The sequence below is a fragment of the Penaeus monodon genome, chromosome 10 (assembly GCF_015228065.2).
Source record: "Penaeus monodon isolate SGIC_2016 chromosome 10, NSTDA_Pmon_1, whole genome shotgun sequence".
Lineage (NCBI taxonomy): Eukaryota > Metazoa > Arthropoda > Malacostraca > Decapoda > Penaeidae > Penaeus > Penaeus monodon.
The window spans coordinates 15,022,147-15,033,370 of record NC_051395.1 but is presented as its reverse complement, the minus strand read 5'-3'; positions in this window follow the sequence as shown (position 1 = coordinate 15,033,370).

The following is an 11,224-nucleotide window of genomic DNA, read 5'->3' as shown; positions in this document are numbered from 1 at the left end:
GACAACTTTCTCGCTCGATAAACGAAACAAATTTAAAAAATGACAAATAATAAAGTTACATTTTTTTCTTGCACTGAGTTGTAGACTACCTAGACAGATGATATAGAGTCTACGCAAAGAAAACAATCTACTGTCATCTGGATACTGCAAATCAAATGGCAAATATTGACATACGAAAATAGCCCCCCCCCAAAAAAAAAAAAAAAAAAAAAAAAAAAAAAAACTAAGCACATTTATACGTAAAAAGATAATAACTTTACAAATAGGATGTATAGAGTCTTTTAGGGGTAATAGATAACACAGTTACTGTAGAAGTTCATCAATATTTTCACCCAAAAGTTACTGAATAAGCAGATTTCGATCATGCACTTTGCTATGGCCCTCTTAGGTTGACATTTCAGTCATTTGAACCAAAACAGAACGATTTTCAAATATAACATTAAATGTAATTTGACCCATAATTTACAACTAAACCTACATTGAATAAACATTGGTCTGTTGCTAAAATTAATGGTCGTACTAGCAAATTTTGATTATCAATATCAGGGATTATTCTTTTGGCAAGGACAAATGTTATTTGGGTAGCCAGGGGAGGCAGTCCTCAAGTATTCTTTACCCAGATTTAACTTTTTTTAATTATCTAAAGCCAAATATCTTCAACTATTTTATTCTAATGCCATTTCGTAGTTATTAACCATAACATTTTGAAGCTAGCCATGCCAAGGGTGGTAGCATATAATCAAAATGCACATACAGAGGGGTTGTATCACCAAAGGTGGCCCTTGGACCTGGGCTGAGTGTAAGTAGTGAAACATGTTTTTAGTATTTGATATTTTAACAATTATATCACATATATTAACCTACATAAATATTTCTCTGTTGGTAAACAACTCCCAAAAGATTTAACATTTAACATAACCAAGGCATTATATATATGATATTATTCCTACACAAATTTTATCTTGCTACCAATATTAAATGGCTCAGGTCAGGTTTCAACTAGTCATCTTTAAAACAGAAACAATATATGCACGTGACAGTTTGATTAAACCTAAGAAGCTTATCTTATATGTACTTCCGTCGCAACTCAAAAATAATGTAGTTAGTTATAAGACACGCAAGTTTCACAGACCCCGAAATGAAAAACTTTTCAATATTTTAACAATCGCCAGATATCCTTTCCTACTTATTATAAACAAAACAGCGATGCCATTTCATTATGTTAATATTATTGTAATGTCTTCATTTTGTATGTAGATATAACCCGTACAAACGTACATGAAGCAGAATTTGTTTCTGCATAAAAGGATATGACCATACAAGAGTATTACCATCATAATATCGAGTATTTACCATTACTAATAAATTTCTCACTCAGCGCAAATCTATGTCTGGCCCATCTTACGGGCAAGAGGGACATGAATAACTGAGCGAGGGTTTTAATGCTGCGTTCGGAACTCCTCGTCTTGCTCGTCAAGACAACTTGTCAGGACCAGCAGGACAACGAGGCCGCGTTCGGAACCTTCTTTACCCACAATGCTCAGCGTGTAAACAAACAAAGATGGACCAAGCTCGTCAAGTTTTGCTTTATCTACGTTATTTCTTTCTTTCTTTCTTTCTTTATTCATATATATAAGCCCATATTTTGCAGAAAGAGCAGAGAAGATGGCAGGGTATTTCTTGCTGGGTGACACTGCATACATTGCAAATGATTTTTGCCATTTCATCCTCACACCAGAAGTTCTGGAGTTCTACCTCAAGAGAATTTACATAATAATACACAGAGGCCGAGTCATTATTGAAAATGCCTTTGGAAGAATGAAGTGTAGATTCCGGCGCACACGAGATTTACAAAACACAAGTTTGCTGACATGTGTTAAGATTGTTTTGGCAGCCTGCACTCTTCATAACATGTGTATGGAAAAAAGATGCAATGAACATCCGGAAGGCTGCCCTAGACATGATGATGAAAATGAACAATTTTGGAAATAGAAAAGATATGGCCCTGTAAAAGTTAAGTATGAAAAATAAGGGTAAGTAAGAGTGTTCACTGTTTCAAGATAAACTGAATAATGTTCATATAAAAGGTAAAGCAAGAAAGTGGTTAACAAAGATTTAAGCTTATTTTTTCCCATTTTTTTGCGACATCTGTTATAAAAAAGTAAGAGTTAATTTTAAAGTTTGCAATTTAGAGGTATTTAAAAAAATATTTTTTTTGTCATTTTTGAATAGAACAATTGTTTCTTTTTGTTGTCTATTTTCTTATTTCAGATCTTTAAATATATATCAATGGTATCGTCCATTAAAACTTAATTATACTGTTTGGTTTATTGTAAATATACATTCTTGTATAAAAATATTATCTTTTAGTGTAAATATACATTCCCTATGAAATGTAACAATAGGATCATTTTATTATCACAAAACAACCTGAGAATACATTTTATCTTGAGCACCAGTTATGACAGAATCTCAAATATTTTATTGTGTGTATATACATTTCTATAATATTATCTTTCATTGTAAATATACATTCCTTATGTAACAATTGCATTATCTTACTATCACAGAACAACCTGGGAATATATATTAAGCACCAGTTATCACAGAATCTCAATTCCATTACTTAATGAATTGTAAACAGACAAAATATTTCAACATATTTGATACAAACTTACAAAATAAAACATTAAGCTGTAAAAAAAAAAAAAAAAAAAAAAAAAAAAAAAATCAGGCTCTTTCTTTAATATGATATTACATTGTTTGTACAAAAATAAAATAAATAATTCACTCAATGTTTCATTATCACAGAAAAGTCTTATCTTTAATTCAAAATAAGTATGTGATTTTTTACATGAACATAAATCAATTCCTTAATAAAGAAAAAAATATATGCACTATGTATATAAAATAGGAATTATGCTATTGTTCCAAAATAGAAAGCGTCCTTGTTACTGTATGTATACATGTAAAAGTAAAATAAAAAAATTTGATTGTATTTTATGACAAAGAGGGGACAAACACTTTGGCGTTGAAAATAAAGATATAGAAACACTTTTTCTTTTTGTTATACTGAAATCTAATCTTTGGCTTTGAAATTAACACAAAGGAAACAATCTTTGGCTTTGAAATTAACACAAAAGAAACAATTTTTTGCTTTGAAATTAACACAAAGGAAACAAGCTTTGGCTTTGAAATTCACAAAAAGAAAACAAACTTTGGCTTTCAGTATAAAAAATAAACTTGAACTTTAAAATGAACCAAAAAGGGAACAATCTATTGATATGAAAACAACAAAATGGAAAATTAAATTTTAGCTTTAGAAAGTACAAAAAAAAATCTTTAAAAAAATCAAAATAAGAAAAAAGGAACTTCAACTTTGGCTTTGAAGAAATAAACAACAAACCTCTAGTTTTGAAAATAACACAAAACAAATAAACTGGCTTTCAGAATAAAAACAAAATAATTAACAAGAAAGCTCTGCTAAAGCTCCCCCAAAATAAATGAACAATGAAATGTAAAGCAATTAATTACACCTAATATAAAATAATAATAATAATAATAATAATAATAATAATAATGATAATAATAATAAAACAAAATTAAACTCTGAATAAAAAGAAAGGCTTGTTAGGAAAAAAATAATCATAAAAAAAGGTTATTGAAAATATATCACATTTCTTAACTATTTCAGAGAGCACATCCACAACTTCCTCTCGCATCCTCTTCATGAGCTCTAAAACTTCTCTCATAATTTCATCTAAAACTTCTCTCATAATTTCATAGTGACGCTGGTCACTCTCCCTCAAAAAGACTACCGTCTCACTCTCCTTGGCCTGTCGCCTCTTCCTTTGTCTCCGTGCCGGTGGTGGCACTTCCAAGTGTGAGGGTCCAGGTATGGGATCAGCCACAGGGTCAGCACTAGCCACAGGGTCAGGGTCATCAAGGTCTTCTTCATCCAATTCATCTGGTCGATGAATGTGAATCCCCTTGGCTGTGGCTGTAACTGGAAAGTCAATATCATGCTGACCCCCTATCAGTTACTTCATCTCCTCAAAAATCTGAAATTTACTGGGAGCTCTCCCAGACATTTCATTATTGGCTTTTGCCTTCTTAGTCATCCTGTAGACCCTTCCAATTAAGCTGAAGTTTCTCAGGATGGAATCTCTTCCCAAAAATCACCGTCATCCTCTGGGCCAATTCCTGCTAAAGCAACCTTTTCTTCCCTTTTGTTAAATTAATCCTTTCCAACTCAACTCTGCAACTCTGCTATCGAGAACGGCAATGGATTATAATTCTTTTGCATATATTCCTGCATAAGATTTATAAAAAATTTGGTTTCATTTTTAGTGAAACCCTCGGCTTCCTCGATTTCACTTGGTTCTACACCAACAACCCGCTCTGGGGAAGTAATTGGTGTAGATACCATGGAAGATGGTGTAGTGGATGTTGAGGGAAGAACTGGATTTAAGCAAGTAGGAAGAGCATGTCGCTTTGGAGGAAGAACTGATGGAGTGGGTGACATGGTAGCAAGAGAAGGCGATGTGGCTGCGGAGGAGACAGCAGGAAAGTTCTGCTAGGCAAAGACTGGTTTCCCAAGTACCCTGTGAGGGTATACTTCAACTGTTCTGCAAAATTGAAATGCACACATCAATAATTGATTCCTATAATAGATATATATACATATAAATACATTTATATATATATAATACATATATATACATATATATACATATATATATATATATCAATATATAATAATATACATATATATATACATATATATTACATTATAATATACATATATATATATACATAATATATATATACATACAATATAATTACTATTATATACATATACATATAATAATATACAATATACATATATATTATAATATACATAACATATACATATAATATAAATTATACTATACATGATATATCTATATCTATATTATAATATAATATGTATAACATTAACATATAATAATAATCATATATCATATACATTAATAATACATACTTACATATAATAAGATAATTACATATCATAATATAAATATTGATACATATAATATTACTATAATATAATTTAAACTATAACTATAATAACATAATATATAATTTATACTATAGATTATAATATACATATAAATAATATATAATAGTTGTAAATATAAATATATCAAAATATATATACACTTTTAGTGATTCTTGTCTGTATACTTAATGTCTTCACTTGAATTATGACATGTTCTAGGAAAAGTTCATAAACATTGTAATTCAATAAGTAGGATCCCTAGTGAGTAGTACGCATTCTAAACATTACCACTACTATGTATATAATATAAGAAAATGAGACATTATACATAAACAGTAATATTGAAGAAGACTAATAACAATATTTGACGATGATTGAAACTGTAAACTAAATGACGCTTCTCATCATATGACATGTCATCAGATGTAAAATTCAATTGAGATATACTATAATGAGTTTAAACATATTCGATTTCATAGATATTGAGTTCAAAGTATAAGGTGCTTTATTTTATCAATACTTATTTATTATATTGTTCTATTAAAATAATAGTACAACAAATCAAATACAAACTCACATGTACATCGAGAGCCATTCCACTGTTAACCTTTGCGAAATACTCGGGAAATGTGCTGCTCGGACACCACGAATTTTTGGGAATGGCACTAAGAAATTGCATCAAGCAATAATTATTCAGTACTATTGAAACTGTGAAGACAAATGCGTCTGCTGTACAACTTTTCCATTAAACATTCGTTATTATAACGATAATCACACTGCGATTAAATTGTTTCATAACACTCGATCATAAGTAAATAATTGAACAAATAGACACGAAAATAGCATTAAATAATAACAACACAGCATCAAATAAGAAGACTCACCACAATTTTCTCGACGACTGCCATTATCTCTGTTTGTAAACAAACGCCTTTGTGACGTCATCTCGTCTTGGTTGCTCCGCTGCGAACCAGGGCGAGTTGGACGAGATGGACAACTTGTCCAGGACGAGAAAGTAGGGGTTCCGAACGGTCAAAACATCTTGTCCAACTTGTCCAACTAGTTGGACGAGGAGTTCCGAACGCAGCATAAATGTCGGACGCTGTTACGCGAGTTTCCGTCGGTACTTTTAAAACACTTAACTGTTTATATTATACGTGCGATATCAAAACCATCAATGCTGATTATAGAATTTCTTAATCGGAAGTAACACCGTCAGATTTCATTAGATACAACTCCAATATAACAATGATAGAGAGCGCAGGCGAGTTAATTGTCTTTCAGGATATTGGAGACGACGGGAAATTGTGGCGGTAGTCCTCGACACTTCATGCTCATCATCTAATAAATTAATTGAACCGAAATCCACCATAACAACAGCTGATATGCAAATCGCGCATTGAAAGATCATGGGTATACTCACCATTTCATAAACCAGTATCTTCATATTCAAAATATAGAAACCTGGTTTTACCGTAAGGAGAGGGTGAAGCGGCTGATATATGTGAGCTACATTTATATCATTTCGGGTATTGTTTGTGTATTAAAATAAGTGTATAAAATAAGAATCTCTCCACAATATTTTACTATCGCCCATACCCACCCTCAGATGGGAAAAGAGAAGGCCCTATCCCTGCCTGCCCCAATTCCTTTTGAAGAAATAGTTCTAAGCAATTGAAGGTAAAAGTTTACAAAAATTGAATAAAATAATGTTCAATGGTTGTATATTAAATAATTTTAAAAAGTCTACTGAAAGCATATTAGTAATGTTGATATCTCAACGTGTTGTTTCGGACAGGATACAACATATAGCACCTGAAATGACGATAATAAATGCTTCATAAGTGCACATTTAAGAAATGGACACCATGAGTAATGGCCAGTTACTGGTAAATTAGCGGATTACATTGTTTAGCAAACAGTAACAAATCTTAGCCAATGAAAACTTCAGAAAATGACGTCAGACTTTTCTGACCAATCAGAACTCCTTTTTTCGGAAAGCCCAGCCCTTCCCCACAGAAAAGAGAATTTTATTTTTCAGTGTTTGTCTGCTTGCTGTCAAAACAAGTATATGTGTGGAAAAAAAGAAAGCTGGCCGAGTTTTACAAATCGTGAAATACATCTGCCCCTGGAAATACTACCTCGTTGAGGACGACGTATTATTGTGAAGCGTAATAACGATGGCGCAACGATATAAAGTTTATACAATTTAACAAACGTATAACAAGAACCAGCAAATCTAAATATTTACTGCACTTAGTAAAATTCTTGTAATAAACTAATTAATTCAATAAAAAAACATTACTTCTAATAGGACAACAATCCAGGCAGTAGTAATGTAAATTATTACCTATTTGGCGATTGCTAACGACTGCAGTTGAAAGATTTGGTGATGTCACCGCGTGCGAGGAAACCGGGCTGAAGCATTCGTACTTACGTAGGATGGACAATAATTTTAAGCTCCTCAGCTCAGCTTGAAGTACGCCACAGGCCTCCAAAGTATTTTGCGCTCAGGCAAAGGTCAACGAATTCCAGTGTACATTTTACTATATTTCACGATAATCATCACTAAGGTTTGCATGCTGTGCTACTGATGTGTTCAAAGTTTGTTGTTGAGAATAACATCCGCGTAGAATGCGTATTACCTAAAAAAAAAAAAAAAAGGTAACACCGGCACTCTCCGTGGAAAGGAACTAGGGACCCTACCACGTACTCACTCCAAGAACATCACAACATGAAAACTACAATTAAGAATAATGCTGTGACCACGGCGGCTCAGACATGAACCTACCGTTAAAAGAAGAAGAAGAATGCGTGTGCCACGATAGTGCAACACGTAACTGTCAATAGCACATATTTTTTTCTTTGCTTTGATTTGTACTACTATTTGTAAATGCAATCAACAAATAAACCACAATTGCTATTTCCGCAAGAATTAATGAAGACTTATGCATAAATTAGATACGGTCATAATGAAACTTTCAAAATGCACTTTCATACTAAAAAGTTGCTTTTGTCCAATCATTATTGTATTGTGCGTCAATCAGGCAGAAAGTAATCCCGGATTTAACCGCAGAACTCTATACCGCAATGTATAGATGAAACACGGCTCCCGCCCCTATTGGGTTTCATCAAACATGATTTAAACTTATTTAGTGTTTATTTTTCTGTTTTCCTGTGCTAATTGCTCCCCAAAATACAGTTCGAAGCTGACTCTTACACATTTATTAACTTTCGGGGAATACAAGTTCCGTAACTCATCGAGCCAAATGCGATGGTAAGGAACAGCATAACACTAATCAATGAAGGAATATTGCATTCCAATGGTAAATATCTACTTCACTGCATAGTGATAGGGAACATGTAAGGGATCTACCATAATGATTATTTGTGGCATTACCATTCGTGTCTGCAGTGTACTCTTGTACTGACGACTGCAACCTTGGTAAATATTCAAAATACCTTGGCATGGCCAGTCGTGATGATATTGGTATTGATAGATTCCACTCACATTCTGCTACCTATATATATGTAGAACTTTTGTCATGGAACAACCCAAACCCCCACATTTTCGACCCTGATAACAGGTGAGGGCATGAAAGGTACAACTGCAGGGCAAAATATGAATGTCACTATTTTGTCTAATGCAGAGGGCTGTGCCTCCTGGGGGTTACTGTCCCCAACCCCCACAATGAAAGACAAAGAATCCTCCATGGTATTCACACCAGGATAGTGGACAACCGACATGCAAGAGTGCTCAATGCAGACTGTTCTACGCCCTAACCTGCAATACATATGTGGTAGATTCTTTGTTTTCCCCCCAGCCCCTGCATTTGACTATATATCGCCCAAATTCTCTGCATATTATTCATATTTTACCCTGCAATTTCCCTGGTACCATTCCTCTGCTATTGGGCCCAGATTGTGGGTAGTGTGGGGGGGGGGGATATTTCTGTAGTAGAGCAAGATGAGTCCATTGAGACCACTATTGTTGTGATTGGTCATGGAAAGGTATTCTAAATATTGCTACAATGATAGGGAACATATCGCTTGGTGCATCCACTGTAAATATTAACCAAACTTAGCCTCCGGGCTAGTACAGTGGTAACGTGTCGGCCTCTCATCCGAGGGGTCGGCGGTTCGCGCCCCGCCCAGGCGCGAGAAGTTGCAACTGTCGCCTGGAGGTTACTGCTGTGGCTGGGCACCACGGCGGGCAAGGACTCGGTTCCGCCGAGTCAGCAGCAGCTGACACACGTGAGCAAAATCAAGCAGACAGTATGTCACACCAAGAATATCCATTGTATCAAATGGAATCTAAACCAAACTGTCCAGTACCTCAAAATAAACTGCCTTGGGGCATGTAGTGCATGACATCATGCCCTAGCATTGTTACTTTTAGAATTACATTGTGCTTTTAAAGTATTTCTGTATTTCAAATCATATACAAAACTAAACCAACATACTTTGTTATCCATGCTGTAATATACATGAATCTCTATACTTTCCATTGTGTTAATTTCTGTCTACACAGATTGTTTAATTAGTGAGTGTAATTTATCTCTTTGATTATCATAATGTCTCTGCATTATCCTGTGAATGTATACCAAAGTATACATTACAAACACAGAGGAAATGCCACATATGAAAAGTCTTATTTTAGGTAATTTTTCAGGATATCTTTGTATAATTGATTGTGACAAATTTGGTATCTACTATCCTAATATATCAAAATTATGCCACAAAACCCTCAATTAATGACAATCTTGGCTCTCATAGCAGGGGAGGGGATGAAAAGTACCAGGGAAACTTCAGGGCAATTTATGAATAACAGACAGTATACAGAATCGGTCTCTATAATGTCCAAAACAGGGGCTGTTCCCCCCGCAACCTCCATCCTGGGGGAGTAACCCTTACAATAGAAAACAAAGAATCCTCCACATATGACATAGCAGGGTACAGCGTGCATTTGACATGTGGGACAGCCCAATGCCAAATCTATCCTATCCTCTATCCTGCAGTGAATACATGGAGGATTTTTTATTTTCCTTGACAGCCCCCCCCCCCACCACCACCACCACCATGAGAGGGGGTCACAGGGGGCACAGGCCTCTGCATTCAGCAGAGAAAATTTTGAGATCTCACTATGGAAGTGGTTGATGTACCTGCAGACCCATTAAACAAGATGAAGGTCAACAAACATACATCACATTAATTTAAGTAACAGAGTTTAAACTGGTCTCCACACATAAAAATCAGTCAACAGGACAGTCTACCTTACTTGTGCCAGAATATACAAGGTGAAGCTTTGTTAGCCTTTGACAGAGTACCAAAACCAGTGAGGCTGAGGTGATCACATAAAGCAATACCAATGATAAACTAATATCCCTGTCTGTGCTGAGTATGTTTACAGGTGGTCAAACCTGTAATTCTCTACAGTATGCATGCACTCACCAGAGACCCTACATCACAAAATTAATTCAAGAATCTATGTTGCCATGACTGGGTGTACCCTTTGGGCACTGCCTGAGAGGAAGGTTGATGGGGGGTCTCTACCATCCCAACATACCTCAGGAAATACTGTACTCACCTCTGGATGCAAGATAGAGTTGAAACACAAGAGCACCAAGTGGACTTAGGCTGTGGGTGTGCATTCTGTGAAATTTTCCTCTATTTGCGGCATTATCATTTGTGTCTGCTGATTATTTGTTGTACCAATGACTAACTTCAATTTGCCCCACCTTATTGCATCCATACTATAAAGATTAACTGTCGAAACACATTATGGTTAATCTTTCGAGTATGGATGCACTGGGCTAGGGCAAAGCGAAAGTGATATTCTTGTAGAAGACAAATGTTGTTGTCTTACATACAAGGAGAGATCTGCAGACACAAACAGTAATACCATAAATAAAGGAAAAAAGATTACAGAAAACATCAATCACAGCCTAAGTCAACTCTGAGCTCCTGAGTCTCATTTCCATCTTGCCGTGCATACAAGGGTGACGACAATATTTCCCAAGAGGTACTGGGAGGCAGAGCCCTCCATCAACCCTCCCCTCAGGCAGTGCTCAAAGGGGATACCCAGTTGAGGCAACCTAGGTTACTGAATGGATTTTGTGATGAAGTCTCAAACCCAAAAATCCAACCCTAACCTTTTCTACCTTCTATTTATTCCCTAAACAT